General features: G+C 45.7%; 1 long non-coding RNA gene across 1 annotated transcript; it reads right to left on the minus strand.

The window, feature by feature from the left end:
- Nucleotides 1–21: 21 nt before the first annotated feature.
- On the minus strand, nucleotides 22–17,025 carry LOC134349147 (uncharacterized). Its single transcript, XR_010018598.1, has 3 exons — nucleotides 16,914–17,025; nucleotides 13,813–13,905; nucleotides 22–1,581 (listed from the first exon to the last, which is right to left on the minus strand). It is a non-coding gene; the product is annotated as an uncharacterized LOC134349147 (long non-coding RNA).
- Nucleotides 17,026–21,880: the final 4,855 nt, after the last annotated feature.

The following is a 21,880-nucleotide window of genomic DNA, read 5'->3' on the forward strand; positions in this document are numbered from 1 at the left end:
GCTCCCAATATCTTTTCTGGCATGTACAAATGTTCTTCTCCACTCCCCTAGGGAGAGGGCCCAAGTTTTGTAGCCCTTAGCAACCAGACCCTTGACCATTAGCATCCATCCATGGCTCTTAGTAACCAGTCTCATGGCCCTCACCAACCAGTCACTCGATCCTTAGAACCATCTCATGATCCGTCTCATATCCCTTAGCAACCAGACCCTTGACCAATAGCAACCATTCCAAGGCCCTTAGCAGCTAGTCCCTTGACCCTTAGCTACAATCCCATGCAGTTAGTTACACAGCCAACATCTTGACCTTTAGCATCCATTCCATAGCCGCAAGTAACCAGTCCCCTGACCATTAGCAACCACGAAGTGATCCGAAGCAATCAGTCTCGTACCCCTTAGCAACCAGACCCTTGACCAATAGCAACCATCCCATGGCCCTTAGCAACCAGTTCCTTAACCCTTAGCTACAATCCCAAAGTGCTAAACAGACGATCCCATTGAAACCAGTCTGTCCCTCAACCCCAAACAGTCAGCTTCTTGTTCTGCACACTGCCTGGGGTAACCCCGCCCCGGCGATCAACGAATGTAACTGTAAAGATTCAAAGTCTTCTCGTTCCCTTCTTCTGTTGAGCTGTGAGGTCATTTTGCCCTTGAGCTTGTGGTACAGGAACACGAGGAGGCCATTTTGTTACACAAGAGCCTTGCCTCCCATTCAGTCAGGAATGCTGTGCTTTGCTGAGGGAGGGAGTACAGATGGGTTATTTGCTGTTTTTTTTTAACCACTTTAAGAGAAACATTCCCACCTCATCACTTTTTGCTTGCTTCTGCCCAAGAAAAAGACAGCTCACGCACCATTTTTTAGTGCTTGTGTTAGCTCACCAGGCCTATGCATTGGGCTCTGTGCACTGCAGACAGCTGCTTTTGTACCTCTGTATCGTATCGTAAATCAAATCAATGCCTCGACATTTTCGTAAGTGACTTTAATGTAAACTCTTGTGACACTGAAGAAATTAATTGCACAAAGCTTGCATCTTTGAAATATGGTACGACTCAAACGTAAGGTGATTGTGGATACGTTGATTGGTGTCTCGCGAATAAAGAGATTTTATCACTTTGTCTTGAACAGTGTGTCAATTTTTTCTTTATTAAATTAAAGGGAATAGACGCAGATTTAATGCTCTGCCTGTTCCTGAATCAGGAAAGACAAAGTTCAAAGTACTTTTAGAATCAGAATCAGGTTTAATATCACCAGGATACATCGTGAAATTTGCTGTTTTTGCAGCAAAACTATATTGCAATACATAATAATAAAAACTGTAAATTACAGTAAGTGTATACATATATATATATATATATATAAAATAATTAAATTAAATAAATAGTGCAAAATATACTGAGGTAGTGTCAATGGGTTCACTGTCCATTCAGAAATCTGATGGTGGAGGCGAAGAAGCTGTTCCTGAATCGTCGAGTGTGGGTCTTCAGGCTCCTGCACCTCCTCCCTGATGATAGCCATGAGAAGAGGGCATGTCCTGGGTGATGGGGGTCCGTAATGATGGATGTCGCTCTTTTGACACATTGCTCCTTAAAGATTATCAAAGTATGTATGAATACTCTACACAACCTTGAGATTCATCTTCTTACAAGCAGCCACAAAGCAAAGAAACACAATAGAACCCATTTTTAAAAACCCTACACAACAAGCACCCAATGTGTGAAAAAGAACAAAACATGCAAACAATAAAAAAGTAATGAATAACACAAAGAATATAAACTTCAGTGCCCCCAAAAGTGAGTCCGCAGTCACAGACAGTTCAGTGCTGAGGTGAGTGACAATGGCTGCAGGTCACAGTCACACAGACAGTTCAGTGCTGAGGTGAATGACAATGGCTGCAGGTCACAGTCACACAGACAGTTCAGTGCTGAGGTGAGTGACAATGGCTGCAGGTCACAGTCACACAGACAGTTCAGTGCTGAGGTGAGTGACAATGGCTGCAGGTCACAGTCACACAGACAGTTCAGTGCTGAGGTGAGTGACAATGGCTGCAGGTCACAGTCACGGAGACAGTTCAGTGCTGAGGTGAGTGACAATGGCTGCAGGTCACAGTCACGGAGACAGTTCAGTGCTGAGGTGAGTGACAATGGCTGCAGGTCACAGTCACACAGACAGTTCAGTGCTGAGGTGAGTGACAATGGCTGCAGGTCACAGTCACACAAACAGTTCAGTGCTGAGGTGAGTGACAATGGCTGCAGGTCACAGTCACAGACAGTTCAGTGCTGAGGGAGTGACAATGGCTGCAGGTCACAGTCACACAGACAGTTCAGTGCTGAGGGAGTGACAATGGCTGCAGGTCACAGTCACAGAGACAGTTCAGTGCTGAGGTGAGTGACAATGGCTGCAGGTCACAGTCACAGACAGTTCAGTGCTGAGGTGAATCACAATGGCTGCAGGTCACAGTCACGGAGACAGTTCAGTGCTGAGGTGAGTGACAATGGCTGCAGGTCACAGTCACGGAGACAGTTCAGTGCTGAGGGAGTGACAATGGCTGCAGGTCACAGTCACGGAGACAGTTCAGTGCTGAGGGAGTGACAATGGCTGCAGGTCACAGTCACAGACAGTTCAGTGCTGAGGTGAGTGACAATGGCTGCAGGTCACAGTCACAGAGACAGTTCAGTGCTGAGATGAGTGACAATGGCTGCAGGTCACAGTCACGGAGACAGTTCAGTGCTGAGGTGAATGACAATGGCTGCAGGTCACAGTCACACAAACAGTTCAGTGCTGAGGTGAGTGACAATGGCTGCAGGTCACAGTCACACAGACAGTTCAGTGCTGAGGTGAGTGACAATGGCTGCAGGTCACAGTCACGGAGACAGTTCAGTGCTGAGGGAGTGACAATGGCTGCAGGTCACAGTCACGGAGACAGTTCAGTGCTGAGGTGAGTGACAATGGCTGCAGGTCACAGTCACACAGACAGTTCAGTGCTGAGGTGAGTGACAATGGCTGCAGGTCACAGTCACACAGACAGTTCAGTGCTGAGGGAGTGACAATGGCTGCAGGTCACAGTCACGGAGACAGTTCAGTGCTGAGGTGAGTGACAATGGCTGCAGGTCACAGTCACACAGACAGTTCAGTGCTGAGGGAGTGACAATGGCTGCAGGTCACAGTCACGGAGACAGTTCAGTGCTGAGGTGAGTGACAATGGCTGCAGGTCACAGTCACGGAGACAGTTCAGTGCTGAGGGAGTGACAATGGCTGCAGGTCACAGTCACGGAGACAGTTCAGTGCTGAGGTGAGTGACAATGGCTGCAGGTCACAGTCACACAGACAGTTCAGTGCTGAGGGAGTGACAATGGCTGCAGGTCACAGTCACAGACAGTTCAGTGCTGAGGTGAGTGATAATGGCTGCAGGTCACAGTCACACAGACAGTTCAGTGCTGAGGTGAGTGACAATGGCTGCAGGTCACAGTCACGGAGACAGTTCAGTGCTGAGGTGAGTGACAATGGCTGCAGGTCACAGTCACGGAGACAGTTCGGTGCTGAGGTGAGTGACAATGGCTGCAGGTCACAGTCACACAGACAGTTCAGTGCTGAGGTGAGTGACAATGGCTGCAGGTCACAGTCACACAGACAGTTCAGTGCTGAGGTGAGTGACAATGGCTGCAGGTCACAGTCACGGAGACAGTTCAGTGCTGAGGGAGTGACAATGGCTGCAGGTCACAGTCACGGAGACAGTTCAGTGCTGAGGTGAGTGACAATGGCTGCAGGTCACAGTCACACAGACAGTTCAGTGCTGAGGGAGTGACAATGGCTGCAGGTCACAGTCACGGAGACAGTTCAGTGCTGAGGTGAGTGACAATGGCTGCAGGTCACAGTCACACAGACAGTTCAGTGCTGAGGGAGTGACAATGGCTGCAGGTCACAGTCACGGAGACAGTTCAGTGCTGAGGTGAGTGACAATGGCTGCAGGTCACAGTCACGGAGACAGTTCAGTGCTGAGGTGAGTGACAATGGCTGCAGGTCACAGTCACTCAGACAGTTCAGTGCTGAGGGAGTGACAATGGCTGCAGGTCACAGTCACAGACAGTTCAGTGCTGAGGTGAGTGATAATGGCTGCAGGTCACAGTCACACAGACAGTTCAGTGCTGAGGTGAGTGACAATGGCTGCAGGTCACAGTCACGGAGACAGTTCAGTGCTGAGGTGAGTGACAATGGCTGCAAGTCACAGTCACGGAGACAGTTCAGTGCTGAGGTGAGTGACAATGGCTGCAGGTCACAGTCACACAGACAGTTCAGTGCTGAGGTGAGTGACAATGGCTGCAGGTCACAGTCACACAGACAGTTCAGTGCTGAGGTGAGTGACAATGGCTGCAGGTCACAGTCACAGACAGTTCAGTGCTGAGGTGAGTGACAATGGCTGCAGGTCACAGTCACAGAGACAGTTCAGTGCTGAGGTGAGTGACAATGGCTGCAGGTCACAGTCACAGAGACGGTTCAGTGCTGAGGTGAGTGACAATGGCTGCAGGTCACAGTCACAGAGACAGTTCAGTGCTGAGGTGAGTGACAATGGCTGCAGGTCACAGTCACAGAGACAGTTCAGTGCTGAGGTGAGTGACAATGGCTGCAGGTCACAGTCACAGAGACAGTTCAGTGCTGAGGGAGTGACAATGGCTGCAGGTCACAGTCACGGAGACAGTTCAGTGCTGAGGTGAGTGACAATGGCTGCAGGTCACAGTCACGGAGACAGTTCAGTGCTGAGGTGAGTGACAATGGCTGCAGGTCACAGTCACACAAACAGTTCAGTGCTGAGGTGAGTGACAATGGCTGCAGGTCACAGTCACGGAGACAGTTCAGTGCTGAGGTGAGTGACAATGGCTGCAGGTCACAGTCACAGAGACGGTTCAGTGCTGAGGTGAGTGACAATGGCTGCAGGTCACAGTCACACAGACAGTTCAGTGCTGAGGTGAGTGACAATGGCTGCAGGTCACAGTCACAGAGACAGTTCAGTGCTGAGGGAGTGACAATGGCTGCAGGTCACAGTCACACAGACAGTTCAGTGCTGAGGGAGTGACAATGGCTGCAGGTCACAGTCACGGAGACAGTTCAGTGCTGAGGTGAGTGACAATGGCTGCAGGTCACAGTCACAGACAGTTCAGTGCTGAGGGAGTGACAATGGCTGCAGGTCACAGTCACACAGACAGTTCAGTGCTGAGGGAGTGACAATGGCTGCAGGTCACAGTCACACAGACAGTTCAGTGCTGAGGTGAGTGACAATGGCTGCAGGTCACAGTCACGGAGACAGTTCAGTGCTGAGGTGAGTGACAATGGCTGCAGGTCACAGTCACACAGACAGTTCAGTGCTGAGGTGAGTGACAATGGCTGCAGGTCACAGTCACACAGACAGTTCAGTGCTGAGGGAGTGACAATGGCTGCAGGTCACAGTCACACAGACAGTTCAGTGCTGAGGTGAGTGACAATGGTTGCAGGTCACAGTCACGGAGACAGTTCAGTGCTGAGGTGAGTGACAATGGCTGCAGGTCACAGTCACAGAGACAGTTCAGTGCTGAGGTGAGTGACAATGGCTGCAGGTCACAGTCACAGAGACGGTTCAGTGCTGAGGTGAGTGACAATGGCTGCAGGTCACAGTCACAGAGACAGTTCAGTGCTGAGGTGAGTGACAATGGCTGCAGGTCACAGTCACAGAGACAGTTCAGTACTGAGGGAGTGACAATGGCTGCAGGTCACAGTCACGGAGACAGTTCAGTGCTGAGGTGAGTGACAATGGCTGCAGGTCACAGTCACGGAGACAGTTCAGTGCTGAGGTGAGTGACAATGGCTGCAGGTCACAGTCACACAAACAGTTCAGTGCTGAGGTGAGTGACAATGGCTGCATGTCACAGTCACGGAGACAGTTCAGTGCTGAGGTGAGTGAAACCTCACAAAGTAGTGAGCTGAACACTGGTTCATCCACCGCCCTTGTTCTTAACGACTTGTTCTTTCGTAATCTGGCTTATTTGGTGACCAAACATTGGTTCATATATCTCTCTCAGGTTCAGGCCCTGCTGCTTCAACCTGGAAACAAGTCTACGACAGCAATGGCTGCCACTATCATACCTGGGTTCTCGAGAATTCAGTTCGACAAAGCCTTCAGAATATCACAAAGATGCCAGGTCATGCAAGCAGCTCATAAGGGATATTGCAGGCTGTGATCATGGTCCAGGAAAGGGTAATTAATAGAATAGTTAGTAGTCGCCGCTGAAGGGTTTCAGCCTGAAATATTGACTGTACTCTTTTCCTAGATGCTGCCTGGCTTGCTGAGTTCCTCCAGCATTTTGTGTGTGTTGCTCGGATTTCCAGCATCTGCAGATTTTCTCTCGTTAGTGGTTTTGTTTGCTGCCTGTAAAGTGACACCATGTCTCATCAGTGCCACCTTTACCACAGGAGGAGAATTTTACCATTCGGCCCATCAAGTCCCCTCCACCCTTCCAACATGGCTGATTTATTGTCCCTCTCAACCCCATTCTCCTGCCTTCTCAACATAACCTTTGACATCCTGACCAATCAAGGACCTATCAGCCTCTGCCTTAAACATACCCAGTGAACTGGCCTCCACAACCATCTGTGATAATGAATTCCACAAATTCACCACCTTTCCTCTTTACCTCCATTCTAAATTGACTTCCCTCAATTCTGAGGCTGTGTCCTTTGGTCCTAGGCTCACCCACTATAGGAAATATCCTTTCCCCATCCAGTCCATCTAGACCAGGGGTTCCCATCCTTTTTTTATGCCTGGGACCAATACCATTAAGCAAGAGGTCTGTGAACCCCAGGTTGGAAACCCATGATCTAGGCCTTTCATATTTGTTAGATTTTAATAAGATAAAATCAAAGAAAACTATAGCATACAAGCTGGCCTTCTGGCCCTTCTAGTCCATGCTGAACTATTTAAACTGCTTAGTCCCAGTGAACTGCATGAGGGCCAGAGGCCTCCATAACCTCCCATCCATGTACCTATCCAAACTTCTCTTAACATTGAAATCAAGCTTGCATGCATCACTTGTGCTGGCAACTTGTTCCACACTCTCACCACCCTCTGAGTGAAGGTTTCCCCTCATGTTCCCCTTAAAATTCTCACCTTTCACCCTAACCCACAACCTCCAGTTGTAGTCCCACCCAACCTCAGTGGAAAAAGTCTGCTTGTATTTACCCAAAACACACAAGCATTCCAGTCTGGTATCCCTTTTGCCAATCAACTTCCCAGCTCTTAGATCCACCCCTCCTCTCCTGTCTTCTCCTATCATTTTGGATCTCCCCCTCCTCCTACTACTTTCAAATCTCTTACTAGTTCTTCTTTCAGTTAGTCCTGATGAAGGGTCCCAGCCCGAAACGTCGACTGTACCTCTTCCTAGAGATGCTGCCTGGCCTGCTGTGTACCACCAGCATTTTTTGTGTGTGTTGCTTGAATTTCCAGCATCTGCAGAATTCCTTGTGTCCTGTATTTACCCTATCAATACCCCTCATAATTCTGTATACCTCTATCAAATCTTCCCTCAATCTTCTACATTCTAGGACGCTGTCTCAGAAAGGCAGCATCCATTATTTAGGACCTCCAGCACCCAGGACATGCCCTTTTCTCACTGTCACCATCAGGGAGGGGGTACAGAAGCCTGAAGGCTCACACTCAGCGATTCAGGAACAGCTTCTTCCCCTCTGCCATCTGATTTCTAAATGGACATTGAAGCTTTGGACACTACCTCACTTTTTTTAATATACAGTATTTCTGTTTTTGCACATTTTAAAAAATCTGTTCAATATATGTAATTGATTTACTTGTTTATTTATTATTATGTTTTATTTTATTTTTTTTTTCTCTCTCTGCTAGATTATGTATTGCATTGAACTGCTGCTACTAAGTTAACAAATTTCACGTCACATGCTGGTGATGATAAACCTGATTCTGATAAATTTATCCAATGTTTCTTTATAATTCAGGTTCTCCAGACCCAGCAACATCTCTGTAAATTTCCTCTGTACTCTCACCTCTTTCCTGTAGTTGGTGACCAAAACTGCACATGATACTCCAGATTAGGTCCCACCAACATCTTATAAAACCTCAACATAACATCCCATCCCCTGCACTCAATATTTTATGAAGGCCAATGTGCCAAAAACTTTCATTGTGAGCCTATCTACCTGTGACACCATTTTCAATGAATTATGGACCTGTATTCCCAGATCCCTTTGTTCTACCACACTCCTCAGTGCCCCACCACTCATTGGGTAAGACCCACTCTAGTTGGTCCTCCCAAAGTGCAACAACTTGCACTTGTCTACATTAAATTCCATCTGCCATTTTTCAGCCCTTACACCCCTGATCTTGTCATATAGTTATTCTTATTTTATTTTTTTCCTTCTATATTATATATTGTATTGAACTGCTGCTGTCGCTAAGTTAACAAATTTCACGTCACATGCCAGTGATAATAAACCTGATTCTGATTCTTCTGCAAATCAGATCTCCCCTCATTCTTCTAAACTCCAGAGAGTAGACGCTCAGAGCCATGAAATCAGTTTTCATGCAGTATCCCTTTCATTCCTGGGATCATTCTTGTGAGCCTCCTCTGGAGCTTCTCCAATCCCACTGAAAGGGATAGAAGCAGGAAAATGAGACTTACGGGGTTGCTCTGTTGGGAGCTGGCAGAGACAATATTGGCCAAAAAGCCTCCTTCTACATTCCAGCAAGTAAGCAAAGCAAGATCTAATCCAAGTTCATAGTGTCACAGCTAGTAAGCCAATGCCTTACAGCTCCTAATTCTTTTTGTGAGGCCACACTTCGTGTACAGTTTTGATCACTCTCTTATAAGAAAGATGTGGTTGAACTGGAAAGAGTGCAGAGAAGATTTACAAGGGTAGAAACGTAGAAACATAGAAAACCTACAGCACAATACAGGCCCTTCGGCCCACAAAGCTGTGCCAAACATGTCCCAACTTTAGAACTACCTAGACTTTACCTATAGCCCTCCATTTTCCTAAGCTCCATGTAGCCATCCAGGAGTCTCTTAAAAGACCCTATCGTATCTGCCTCTACTACCGTTGCCGGCAGCCCATTCCACGCACTCACTACTCTCTGCGTAAAAAACCTACCCCTGACATCTCCTCTGTACCTGCTTCCAAGCACCTTTAAAACTATGCCCTCTTGTGCTAGACATTTCAGCCCTGGGAAGAAGATTCTGACTATCTACACGATTGATGCCTCTCATTATCTTGTACACCTCTATCAGGTCACCTCTAGTCCTTCATTACTCCAAGGAGAAAAGGCCGAGTTCACTCAACCTGTTTTCATAAGGCATGCTCCCCAATCCAGGCAACACCCTTGTAAATCTCCTCTGCATCCTTTCTACAGTTTCCACATCCTTCCTGTAGTGAGGTGACCAGAACTGAGCACGGTACTCCAAGTGGGGTCTGACCAAGATCGTATATAGCTGCAACATTACCTCTCAGCTCTTAAACTCAATTCCATGATTGATGAAGGCCAATGCACCATATGCCTTCTTAACCACAGAGTCAACCTGCGTAGCCTTGGACCCCAAGATCCCTCTGATAACTTCACACTGCCAAGAGTCGTGCTTCCAAGGCATCGGCAAGTTGACGGTGCCTGGAGGTTTATGGCAGGGAGTTTCTCCCTTTTGCCGCCTGCTATCGGGGACTCGGGAGTCAATCAACTCGGGGACTTTTGAGACTTTATTTACCGTGCCCATGGTTTGTTCTTTATCAAATTATGGTATTGCTTTGCACTGCTGTAACTATATGTTATAATTATGTGGTTCTGTCAGTGTTAGTCTTTGGTTTGTCCTGTTTTCTGTGATATCACTCTGGAGAAACATTGTATCATTTCTTAATGCACGCATGCATTTCTAAATGACAATAAACGAAGACTGAGTGTTCTCATAATCTAACCTAATCTAATACTACATTCTGCCATCATATTTGACCTACCAAAATGAAACATTTCACACTTATCGGGTTGAACTCCATCTGCCACTTCTCATCCCAGTTTTGCATCCTATCAATGTCCCGTTGTAACCTCTGATGGTCCTCCACACTATCCACAACTTTTTCCAACAGTTTTTTTGACTTTTCTGACTGAAGCCTCTCCTTGCTGAAGTCTCAAAATCTCCCATTCTAACTGTTCGCTACAGCAATGGCTGCCATGGTGACAGCCACTCCACTTGCCCCTGCATTACCTTGATTTGCCTCTCCTAATTCATTCTGCACTCTGACAGGCTGCTGCTCAAAGGAAGACGAGGAGCAGGAGTTGGCCATCCGGCCCGTTGAGCCTGTTCCACCAGTCAATAAGTACATCAGGACCAGGATGAAGAGATGGCCAGCTGGCCAGTCGAGCCTGCTCCACCATTCAATAAGGACGTGGCTGATGTCAGCTGCACCAACCTGCCACAACTCTTAATTCCCCTGCTATGCAAAAATCTATCTCAGTGTGTCTTAAAATATGTAAATTTAATGAAGTAATCTCTACTGCTTCCCTGGGCAGAGAATTCCACAGATTCACAAACACCAGAGATTCTGCAGATGCCGGAAATCTTGAGCGACTCCCTCAAAATGCTGGAGGAGCTCAGCAGGTCAGGAGAGGAATAAACGAGCTGTGAAGGCCAGTCACTGGGTATATTTAGACCACAACACCATAAGACATCGGAGCAGAATTAGTCCATTAGTCAAGTCTGCTCTGCCATCCAAAGGAACTGGAACTGCAGCTCGGTGACCTTCAGTTCATCCAGGACACTGAGGAGGTGATAGACAGGAGCTACCCCTAAACTAGATAGGCAGTTGCCCCAAAGTCTCAGGAGGCAGGGACCCAGGTGACTGTCAGGAGAGGGAAGTTGAATAGGCAAGTACTCCCGTGGCTGTCCCCTTCAATAATAAGCATACCACTTCGGGTACTGTTAGGAGGGATGAGCTACTGGGGGAAGCTGCAGCGATCGGGTCTCAGGCACTGTGACTGGCTCTGTGTCTGGGAAAGGAAGAGGAGGGAAAGGAGTGCAGTAATGAGAGGGAATTCCATAATTAGTGGAGCAGAAAGCAGATTCTGTGGACGTGGAGGTTTGTTGTCTCCCGGGCGCCAAGGTCAGGGACATCTGAGATCAGGTCCACAGCATTCTAAAGGCAGAGGGTGAACAGCCAGAAGTTGTGGTGCATATTGGTACCCACATTGTAGAGAGGAAAGGAGAGGGGGGTCCTGAAGAGAGAATATAGGGAACTAGGTAGAAAGCTGTAAAGTTAGGGCTTCCAGAGTAGCAATCTCTGGATTGCTGCCTGTGCCGCGTGCCAGTGAGGGTAAAAATAGGACGATTTGGCAGGTGAATGTGTGGCTGAGGAAGTGGTGCAGGGACAGGGGTACAGATTTCTGGATCATTGGGATCTCCTCTGGAGAAGGTCTGACCTGTAAAAAAAAGAATGGGTTACACCTGAATTTGAGGGGGACCAAAATCCTTAAGGGCAGGTTTGATAGGGCTTCTGGGAATGGTTCAAACTAAATTGGCAGAGGGATAGGAATCAGAGTGATAGGCCTGAGGAAGGGGAAGTTGGTATACAAGTCGGTGCAGTGTGTAGTGAGACCGTGAGGAAGGACAGGCAGATGAGAGGACAAAATTGCAGTCAGTGGGATGAGTTAAAGGGTAGCAGGTGGCCATAATCAAAAAGGGTGATGGATACAGAACTGAAGGTGTTATATTAGAACACGTTGTATACAAAATAGGGTTGATGATCTTTCTTTTTAAATCTTTTTATTGAGTAAGTATACAAAAAAGGTAAGCCATATAAACATTAATACAATGTTAAAGTATAATAAAATTCCAAAAGGTATCAATACCAAAAAAAAATACTACAAACAATGTAATTTAAACATAAGAAACCAAGATAACATAATAGTATACTAAATTTTATATATATCAATGGAAAAAAAAGAAAAAAAAAACCCCCAAAAAAAACCCACCGTGTAACTAACTAAAAGCAAAACAAAGCAATGGGCTAACTTGAAACCAAACAGAGTTAAACTTAAAATCATGTCCTCAATCCCGACCTCCATTAAAAACAGTGAAAAAAAAACAAGAAGGGTAAATATTACATTAAATGAAAATATCGAATAAAAGGTCCCCAAATCTGTTTAAATTTAAATGAAGAATCATAAAGGTTAAAATAGGGTTGATGATCTTGCTGTGAAGTTCGAGTTTGGCGGGCATGGAGTTGTGGGCACTACTGAGTTGTGGCTGAAAGATGATCATACAGCTTGGAGCTGAACATCTGAGGATACACATTGTATTGAAAGGACAGGCAAGTAGGAATAGGGGATGGTAAAAAATCCAGTTCAATCCTTAGAAAGTGCTGAGATCGGATAGGAAGATATTGAATCCTTGGGGGTAGAGTTAAGAAACTGCAAGGTTAAAAAGACACTGTGGGAGTTGTATACAGGCCTCCGAACATTAGCCACGGTGTGCTACAAATTACAACAGGAGATAGAAAAGGCACATCGAAAGGGCAATGTTGCGATAGTCATGGGGGATTTCAATAGGCAGGTAGATTAGGAAGGTCCTGTTGGTGCTGGAATGCCTATTAAATGGCTTTTGGTTGAGTCCACCAAAGGATCAGCTATTCTGGATTGGGTGTTGTGTGATAAACCAGACTTAATTAGAAAGCTTAAGGTAAAGTAATTGTTAAGAGTCCGTGATCATAATATGATCCAATTCGCTCTGTAGTTTGAGAAGGAGAAGCTAAAATCAAATGTATCAGTATTACAGTGGAATAAAGAGAATTACAGAGGCACGAGAGAAGAGATGGCCAAAGTCAATTGGAAGGGAACACTAGCAGGAATGATGGCAGAGCAGCAGTGCCTAGAGTTTCGGGGGGCAATTCAGAAAGCTCGGGTTGGGTACGTCCCAAAGAAGGAAGCATTCTAAAGGGAGGATGAGGAATTGTGGATGACAAGGGAAGTCAAAAACACCATAAAAGCCAGAGAGAGGACATATAACATACACAAATGAGCAAGAAGGTAGAGGATTGGGAAGCTTTCAACTAACAGAAGGCAAATAAAAAACGCCACAGATAGAGCTGAATTATGAAGGTAAGCTAACTAAAAATATCAAAGAGGACACAAAATGCTTTTTCAGCTATATAAAGAGTAAAAGAGAGATGAGGACAGATATCGGACACTGGGAAATAATGCTGGAAAGGTAGTCAGGGAGGACAAAGAAATAGCAGAGGAACTTAATACGCATTTTACGTCAGTCTTCGCTGAGGAAGACACTAGCAGAATGCCAGAAATCTGAGAGTGTCAAGGGCAGAGGTAGGTGTTGTTGCTGTTACTAAGGAGAAAGTGCTTGCAAAGCTGAGAGGTCTGAATGTAAGTAAGTCATCTGGACCAGATGGTCTACATCCCAGAGTTCCGAAGAGGTGGCTGATGAGATTGTGGAGGCATTAGTAATGATCTTTCAAGAATCACTAGATTCTGGAATGATTCCTGAGGACTGGAAAATGGAAAATGTCACTCCACTCTTTAAGAAGGGAGGTTGATGGGATCTTGATCAGTCAGGGTATCAAAGGATTTAGGGAGAAGGCAGGAGAATGAAGTTGAGAGGGATAATAAATCAGCCATGATGGAATGGTGGGGAAATCTCAATAAGTTGAATGGCCTAATTCTGCTCCTACGTCTGATGGTCTTAAGATAATAAACCAGATCCTGATCTGACTCTGAGCTGCAGTGATTCTTTCTGTCCTGAGGGTCAGAGGTAAATGGTCAAGCAGCTTACCTGTTAACCAGCAGAGGGAGCCCTTGGCTCACCACTCAGGCAGCAGGCATCTTACTGCTTAGGGCAACAAGTCCCAGTGACCAACATCCCCACCTGGAACATAGAACATAGAATACACCACTGGTATTTCAGCCCACAATGTTGTGCTGATCTCTTAACCTACTCTGAGATCGATCTAAGCCTTCCCTCCTACGTAACCCTCCCTTTTTTCATCCATGTGCCCAGCTAAGAGTCTCTTAAATGTCCCTAATGTATCTGTCTCGACCACCACTCCTGGTAGGATGTTCCACACACCCACACTCTGTGTAAAAAACCTACCTCTGACACCCCCTATACTTTTCTCCAAATACTGTAAAATTATGCCCCCACATATTCCACACTCACTGTCCACTCAGTCTATTCCTCTTACCATCTTGTACCCCTCTATCAAATCACCTCTCTAAGGAGAAAAGCCCTAGCTCACGCAACCTTTCCTCAGAAGACATACCCTCATGGACTTTGGACATTTGTCAGTCAATTGATCTGTCGTGGCCTTATAGAACAGTTTGTCACCACTCTCTGAAGCACATCAAAGGACAGGTAATAAATACCAGTCTTATCTGCACCACCAATTCCCAGAAACGGAATACAAAGCCCTTTAGCAGAGGTGTCCTTGCCCATCTCTCCCATCCTGCCACGTTCTCCCATAAGTCTTCCTGGCCAAAGTTCAAAGTAATTTCAGAATCAGAATCAAAATCTGGCGTCATATCACCGGCACGTGATGTGAGATTTGTTGTTGTGCGGCCACAGTACATTACAAGACATATCAATTCTTATATACGTTTATGGTCATCTGAGACCTGAGGCCCCTCTACCCTCTTCCCGATGGCGGAGGTGTGAAGAGAAGATGACCTGGTTGGTTGGAATCCCTGGTGATGGATCCTGCTTTCTTGCAACATCAGGACGTGCAGATGTGCTCATCGGTGGGGAGGGCTTTTGCCAAGATATAATGGGCTGTATCCACGACTTTAGCCTCACCATTCCAGAGCACCCCAATAATTTCTGCCTAACGATGCTTTAACTTGGGTCACTGTCAAGGCCAGTGGGAACCAATCAAGGTAATAAAACTATACAGCTTCCCAACCCTCCTGGTCATAAAACAACTTTCCATAAGCCATAAATTTATTAGTGATTTGTTAATCATTAACTGGGGGAGCGCGGGTTCCAGGTATCTCCCAGCCTTGCGACTGAAGAAATATGTAAACGTGATTACTGCTCCAGGAAACTGTTTAAGATGTGACTGCACCAAGTTTGTACACGTGGAACGTGGAACACAACAAGGTGAAGGTGAAAGGGGGAACGTCTTCACAGAGGGTGGTGAGAGTGGGGAACGAGCTGCCAGCACAAGTGGTGGATGCAGATTTGGATGCAACATCTAAGAGTATTTTGGTTAAGTACATAGAAGGGAGGGTTGTGGAGGGCTCGGCTCAGGGTGTGGGTCAATGGGACGAGGCAGAATAAAAGTTTGGCATGGGTTAGATGGGCCGATGGGCCTTTTTTGTTCTTGTACTATTCTATGACTTCACAGAAGTGGACAGACCATTCAGCCCAACATGTTGCGACGATCTTGACGCCAATTCATACTGAAGCATGTATACATTACGATGTGGAATTTGTTGTTTTGCGGCAGCACTGCCACACAAGACATAAACATTTGTGAATTATGAAGATAGGGTTAGGGTTAATAAATTGCTGGCATGCTATGTTGGTACCGGAAGCGTGGTGACACTTATGGGCTGCTCCCGGCACGTCCTCGGACTGCGTTTTTCTGTTCCAATATAGATGTGACCAATGACGCAGATTCACGATTCTAAGCGCATTTATTGTCAAAGCATGTATAAATTGTGAGAATAATGCCTATGAGAACAGGTTGAAAGAACTTGGCCTTTTCTCCTTGGAGTGACGGAGGATGAGAGGTGACCTGATAGAGGTGTGTAAGATAATGAGAGGCATTGATCATGTGGATAGTCAGAGGCTTTTCCCCAGGGCTGAAATGGCCAGCACGAGAGGGCACAGTCTTAAGGTGCTGGGAAGTAGGTACAGAGGAGATATCAGGGTTAAGTTTTTTATGCAGAGAGTGGTGAGTGTGTGGAATAGGCAGCCGGCAACAGTGGTGGAGGCAGGTACAATAGGGTCTATTAAGAGACTCCTGGATAGGTACATGGAACTTAGAAAAATAGAGTGCTATGTGGTAGGGAAATTATGGGCAGTTTCTAGAGTAGGTCACATAGTCAGCACAAGACTGTGGGCCAAAGGGCCTGTAATGTGCTGTAGATTTCTATGTTTCTAAATTATACATACTGAGATTTGTCTCCTTACAGGCAGCCACAAAGCAAGAGACCTAAATAACCCAATTTAAAAAAAAGACCAAAAACCACTGCGCAGAGAAAGAAAAAAAAACACAAATCATGCAAACATTAGAAGCAATCCAACAGCGTTCTGAACCGGACTGAGGCCCTAGATGTGTTCCTGGAGCAGTTGGAGTGGACACAAGCTTCGGTCCCCAGTACATCACACCAGTGGGGCAAAAACGCTCAGCAGCTCTATCTGCTCCCTGCCTCGGCTCCATGGAGAGAGGAATGAACATTGCTGGGAGAGCTGATCCTTAATTCTTTAAAAACCTCAAGCCTCTAAGGTGAAAGGTCTCAGGTAACTGGAGCGCCCAGCAACAGTGGAATTGTTTGCTTTTAGTTAATGGCTGTTGGCAAATTCATTTCATTGACTGCACCATCACTTTGTCACACATCGGTCAATACTGACTCATATTCCAATCCTGGATATCTATCTCACCAAGGACAGCCACATCACTTAGAGTTATAGAGTATTACAGCACTACAGCACAGACTCAGACCCATCGACCCTCCGAGTCCATACAGAACTATTAATCTGCCTCGTACCTGGAGGAACGTCCTCCATACCCCTCTCATCCATGGACCAACCCAAATTTCTCTTCAATGTTGAAATCAAACCCGCATTCACCACTTCTGCTGTCAGCTCATTTCACACTCCTACCACCCTCTGAGTGAAGAAGCTCTCCCTCATGTTCCCCTTAAACATTTCACCTTTCATCCTTAATCCATGACCTCTGGTTCCAGTCTTGCCCAACCTCGGTGGAAAGTGCCTGCTTGTATTTAACCCATCGAATCAGGTTTATTATCATCGACATGTGCTGCTGGTGAATCAAATAAGTAAATCAATTACAGTATATGTATATTAAATAGATTAAAATAGCACAAAAACAGAAATCATATATATTTAAAAAGTGGGGTAGTGTTCAAGGGTTCAATGTCCATTTAGGAATTGGATGGCAGAGGGGAAGAAGCTGTTCCTGAATCGCTGAGTGTGTGCCTTCAGGCTTCTGTATCTCCTATCTGATGGTAACAGTGAGAAAATATCATGCCCTGGGTGCTGGAGGCCCTTAATAAAGGACGCAGCCTTTCTGAGACACCGCTCCTTGAAGATGTCCTGGGTACTTTGTAGGCTAGTACCCAAGATGGAGCTGACTAAATTTACAACCCTCTGCAGCTTCTTTTGGTCCTGTGCAGAAGCCCTCCCCCCCAAAAAACCAGACAGCGATGCAGCCTGTCAGAATGCTCTCCACAGTATAGAAGTTTTTGAGTGTATTTGTTGACATACCAAATCTCTTCAAACTACTAATAAAGTATAATTACTGTCTTGCCTTCTTTATAACTGCATCGATATGTTGGGATCAGGTTAGACCCTCAGAGATCTTGACACCCAGGAACTTGAAGCTGCTCACTCTCTCCACTTCTGATCCCTCTATGAGGATTGGTATGTGTTCCTTCGTCTTACCCTTCCTGAAGTCCACAATCAGCTCTTTTGTCTTACTGACATTGAGTGCCAAGTTGTTACTATGACAACAATCTACTAGTTGGCGTGTCTCACTCCTGTACGCCCTCTCATCTCGGTCTGAGATTCTACCAACAATGGTCGTATTGTCAGCAAATTTATAGATTGTAAATACACAGTCATAGAGCAAGTGGAGCAGTGGGCTAAGCACACACCCCTGAGGTGCGTCACTGTTGATGTCAGCGAGGAGGAGATGTTATCACCAATCCACACAGATTGTGCTTTTCTGGTTAGGAAGTCAAGGACCAATTACAGAGGGAGGTCCAGAGGCCCAGGTTCTGCAACTTCTCAATCAGGATTGTGAGAATGATAGTGTTAAGTGCTGAGCTATAGTCAATGAACAGCATTCTGACATAGGTGTTTGTGTTGTCCAGGTGGTCTAAAGCCGTGTGAAGAGCCATTGAGATTGCATCTGCCGTTGTCCTATTGTGATGATAGGCAAATTGCAATGGGTCCAGGTCCTTGCCGAGGCAGGAGTTCAGTCTAGCCATGACCAAATTCTCAAAGCATTTCATCACTGTAGATGTGAGTGCTACTGGGCGATAATCATTAAGGCAGCCCACATTATTCTTCTTAAGCACTGGTATAATTGTTGCCTTTTTGAAGCAATCTATACCCCTCATAATTTTGTATACCCCTATGAAATCTCTCCTCATTCTCCTGCTCTCTAGGAAATAAAGTCCTAACCTATTCAACCTTTCCCTATAACTCAGTTTCTCAAGTCCAACGAGATCCTTGTAAATTTTCTCTGCGCTCTTTCAATCTTATTTACATCTTTCCTGTAAGTGGGTCACCAGAACTGCACACAACACTTCAAACTAGGCCTCACCAGCATCTTACACAACTTCAATATAACATTCCATCTCCTGTACTCAGTACATTGATTTATGAAGGCAAGTGAGCCAAAATCTTTCTTTATGACCAATCTACCTCTGGTGCCACTTCAAAGGAATTATGGACCTATATTCCGAGATTCTTTCATTCTGCCACACTCCTCAGTGCCCTACTGCTCACCACGTAAGACCTACCCTGGTTGGTCCTACTGAAGTGCAACAACTCGCATTAAGTTCCATCTGCCATTTTTCAGCCCATTTTTCCAGCTGACCCAGGTCCCACTGCAAGCTCTGATCACCTTCCTCAGAGGGCACTACGCCCCCAATTTCAACGCCATCTACAGATTGATCAGAAGACGTCCAGGGAGGTTTCCACGGCCTTTTGATCACTGGTGGGATCACTCTGCTTTTGGAGAAGGGAGACTGCCCTTTGATCACTGGTGGGATTGCTCTGCTGCTGGAGAGGGAAAGGCCTGCCACTGCACCCAGAGAATAATACCCAGGGTTTCTGCGTTTTTGATATGAATTTGGACTATAGACTATATTTCAGTCTTATAGTTTTTTATGTTCTGTGTTTCTCGTCCGATCTTTCTCATTGTGGGGTAGGGGGATTTGGGGGTTGATGTGCCTGTTCCATTTTTGCTTGTTTTTTGTGCAGGGAGGAGGAATTTGGGGGCTGATAATCACGCTGCTGATCTTTTCTTTCTTGGTTTCGTGGCTAACCGGAGAGGTATTTCAGATTATATTCTTTAACAATAAATGAACCTTTAAACCTTCCTTTTGAACCTTTGTACTGTTGGGGAGGGATTTCAGGGATTTAGACCCAGTAATAACAAAGAAATGGACAAAGGAACAGTGAATCACACCACCAGGTTCAGGAATAGTTATCATCCTACAACAATGAGGCTCCTGAACCAGTATAAATAACTTCACTCATCTCTGCTCCAAACTAATTTCAGAACCTACAGACTCACTTTCAAGGGTTCTACAATCACATCCTCAGTATTATTTATTTGCACAGTTCATCCTCTTTTGCACATTGGTTGTGTGTCAGTCTTTGTTAATGTGTCGTCTTCAATAAATTCTAAACACAAGAGATTCTGCAGATGCTGGAAATCCAGGTCAAAGCACACAAAATGCTGGAGAACTCAGCAGGTCAGGCAGCACCTATGGAGAGCAATAAACAGCCGACGTTTCAGGCCAAGACCATCCATCAGGACTGCAACACGCTCAAAATGCTGGAGGAACTCAGCAGGTCAGGCAACACCTATGAAGAGGAATAAAGAGGAGATGTTTTGGGCTGAGACCCTTCATCAGGACTACATTCAAAAATTCTGTTGTATTCCTTCATATTTCCTGTAAATGCCTGCAAGAAAATGAATCTCAGGGTAACATATACATACTTTGATAGTAAATTTAATTTTGACTTTTATACTTGGATGGTCATGTGCAGTTCTGGTTGTGACACCAGCAGGAAGGTTGTTGAGGCTCTGGAGAGGGTACAGAAGAGGTTTACCAGGATGCTGCCTGGATTAGAGAGTACGTGCTATAACGAGAGATTGGACAAACTTGGGTTGTTTTCTCTAGAGAGATCTGATAAAGATTATGAGAGGCACAGATAAAGCAGACAGCCAGAGTCTTTTGAATATCAGAAATGAGAGGGAATAGGTTTGAGGTGAGAGGGGGAAACTTTAAAGGGGATTTACAAGGCAAGATTTTTAACAGAGGGTGGTGGAAACAAATATGATCGCTCGGTGCATTTATTTGGAGATATGTTGCAGAAAGTCCAACGAGCCACACTGCCCAGCAACCCACAGATTTCACAGGACAGTTTACAATGACCAATTATCCTACTAACGGCTACGTCTCTGGAATGTGGGAGAAAACTGGGGCACCCAGAGGAAAGCCATATGTTCACAAAGAGGATGTACAAACCCCTTACAGATGATGCTGGAACTGAACTCTGAATTCTGATGCTCCGAGCCGTAATAGCAACGCCCCGAGCGTCAGAATCAGTTTTAACGTTGCCGGCATATATCATAAAATTTAACATTGCGACAGCAATACAATGCAATACATAATAAATACACAAAAAACCTGAATGACTGTAAGTATGTCATAGGTGCAGAATTAGGCCATTCAGCCCATCAGGTCTGCTCCACCATTCCATCATGGCTGATCCTGGATCCCACTCGACCCCATACACCTACCTTCTCACCATATCCTTTAATGCCCTGACTGATCAGGAAACGATCAACTTCCACCTTAAGTATACGCACGACTTGGCCTCCACTACAGTCTGTGGCAGAGCATTCCACAAATTTACTACACTCTGGCTAAAAAAATTCCTCCTAATCTCTGTTCTAAAAAGTTCCCCTTCAATTTTGAGGCTGTGCCCTCTAGTTCTGGATACCCCCACCATAGGAAGCATCCTCTCCACATCAACCCTACCTAGTCTTTTCAATATTTGGTAGGTTTCAACGAGATACCCACACATTCTTCTAAATTCCAGTGAGTACAGGCCCAAAGCTGCCAAACACTCCTCATATGTTAACCCCTTTATTCCTGGAATCATCCTCATGAACCTCCTCTGGACTCTTTCCAATGACAACACATCCTTTCTGAGATATGGGGCCCAAAACTGTTGACAATACTCCAAGTGTGGCCTGACTAGTGTCTTATAAAGCGTCAGCATTATCTCCTGGTTTTTATATTCTATTCCCCTTGAAATAAATGCCAACATTGCATTTGCCTTCTTTACCACAGACTCAACCTGTAAATTAACCTTCTGGGGGTCTTACATGAGGACTCCTAAGTCCCCTTGCACCTCTGATGTTTGAACCTTCTTCCCATTTAGACAATAGTCCACACTATTGTCCCTTTTACCAAAATGCATTGTCATACATTTCCCAACACTATTCCATCTGCCACTTTTTTGCCCATTCTTCCAATTTGTCCAAGTCCTGCTGCAATCGCATTGCTTCCTCAGCACTACCTACCCCTCCATCTATCTTTGTATCATCCACAAACTTTGCCACAAAGCCATGAATTCCATTATCCAAATCATTGACAAACAATGTGAAAAGCAGCGGTCCCAATACTGACCCCTGAGAAACACCACCAGTCACTGGCAGTCAACCAGAAAAGGCCCCTTTTATTCCCACTCGCTGCCTCCTGCCTGTCGGCCATTTCTCTATCTATGCCAGTATCTTTCCTGTAAAGCCAAAGGATTTTATCTTGTTAAGCAACCTCATGTGTGGCACTTTATCAAATGCCTCCTGAAAATGCAGGTAAATGACATCCTTGCTTCTCCTTTGTCCATCCTG

The sequence above is a fragment of the Mobula hypostoma genome, chromosome 7, assembly GCF_963921235.1.
Source record: "Mobula hypostoma chromosome 7, sMobHyp1.1, whole genome shotgun sequence".
Classification (NCBI taxonomy): domain Eukaryota; kingdom Metazoa; phylum Chordata; class Chondrichthyes; order Myliobatiformes; family Myliobatidae; genus Mobula; species Mobula hypostoma.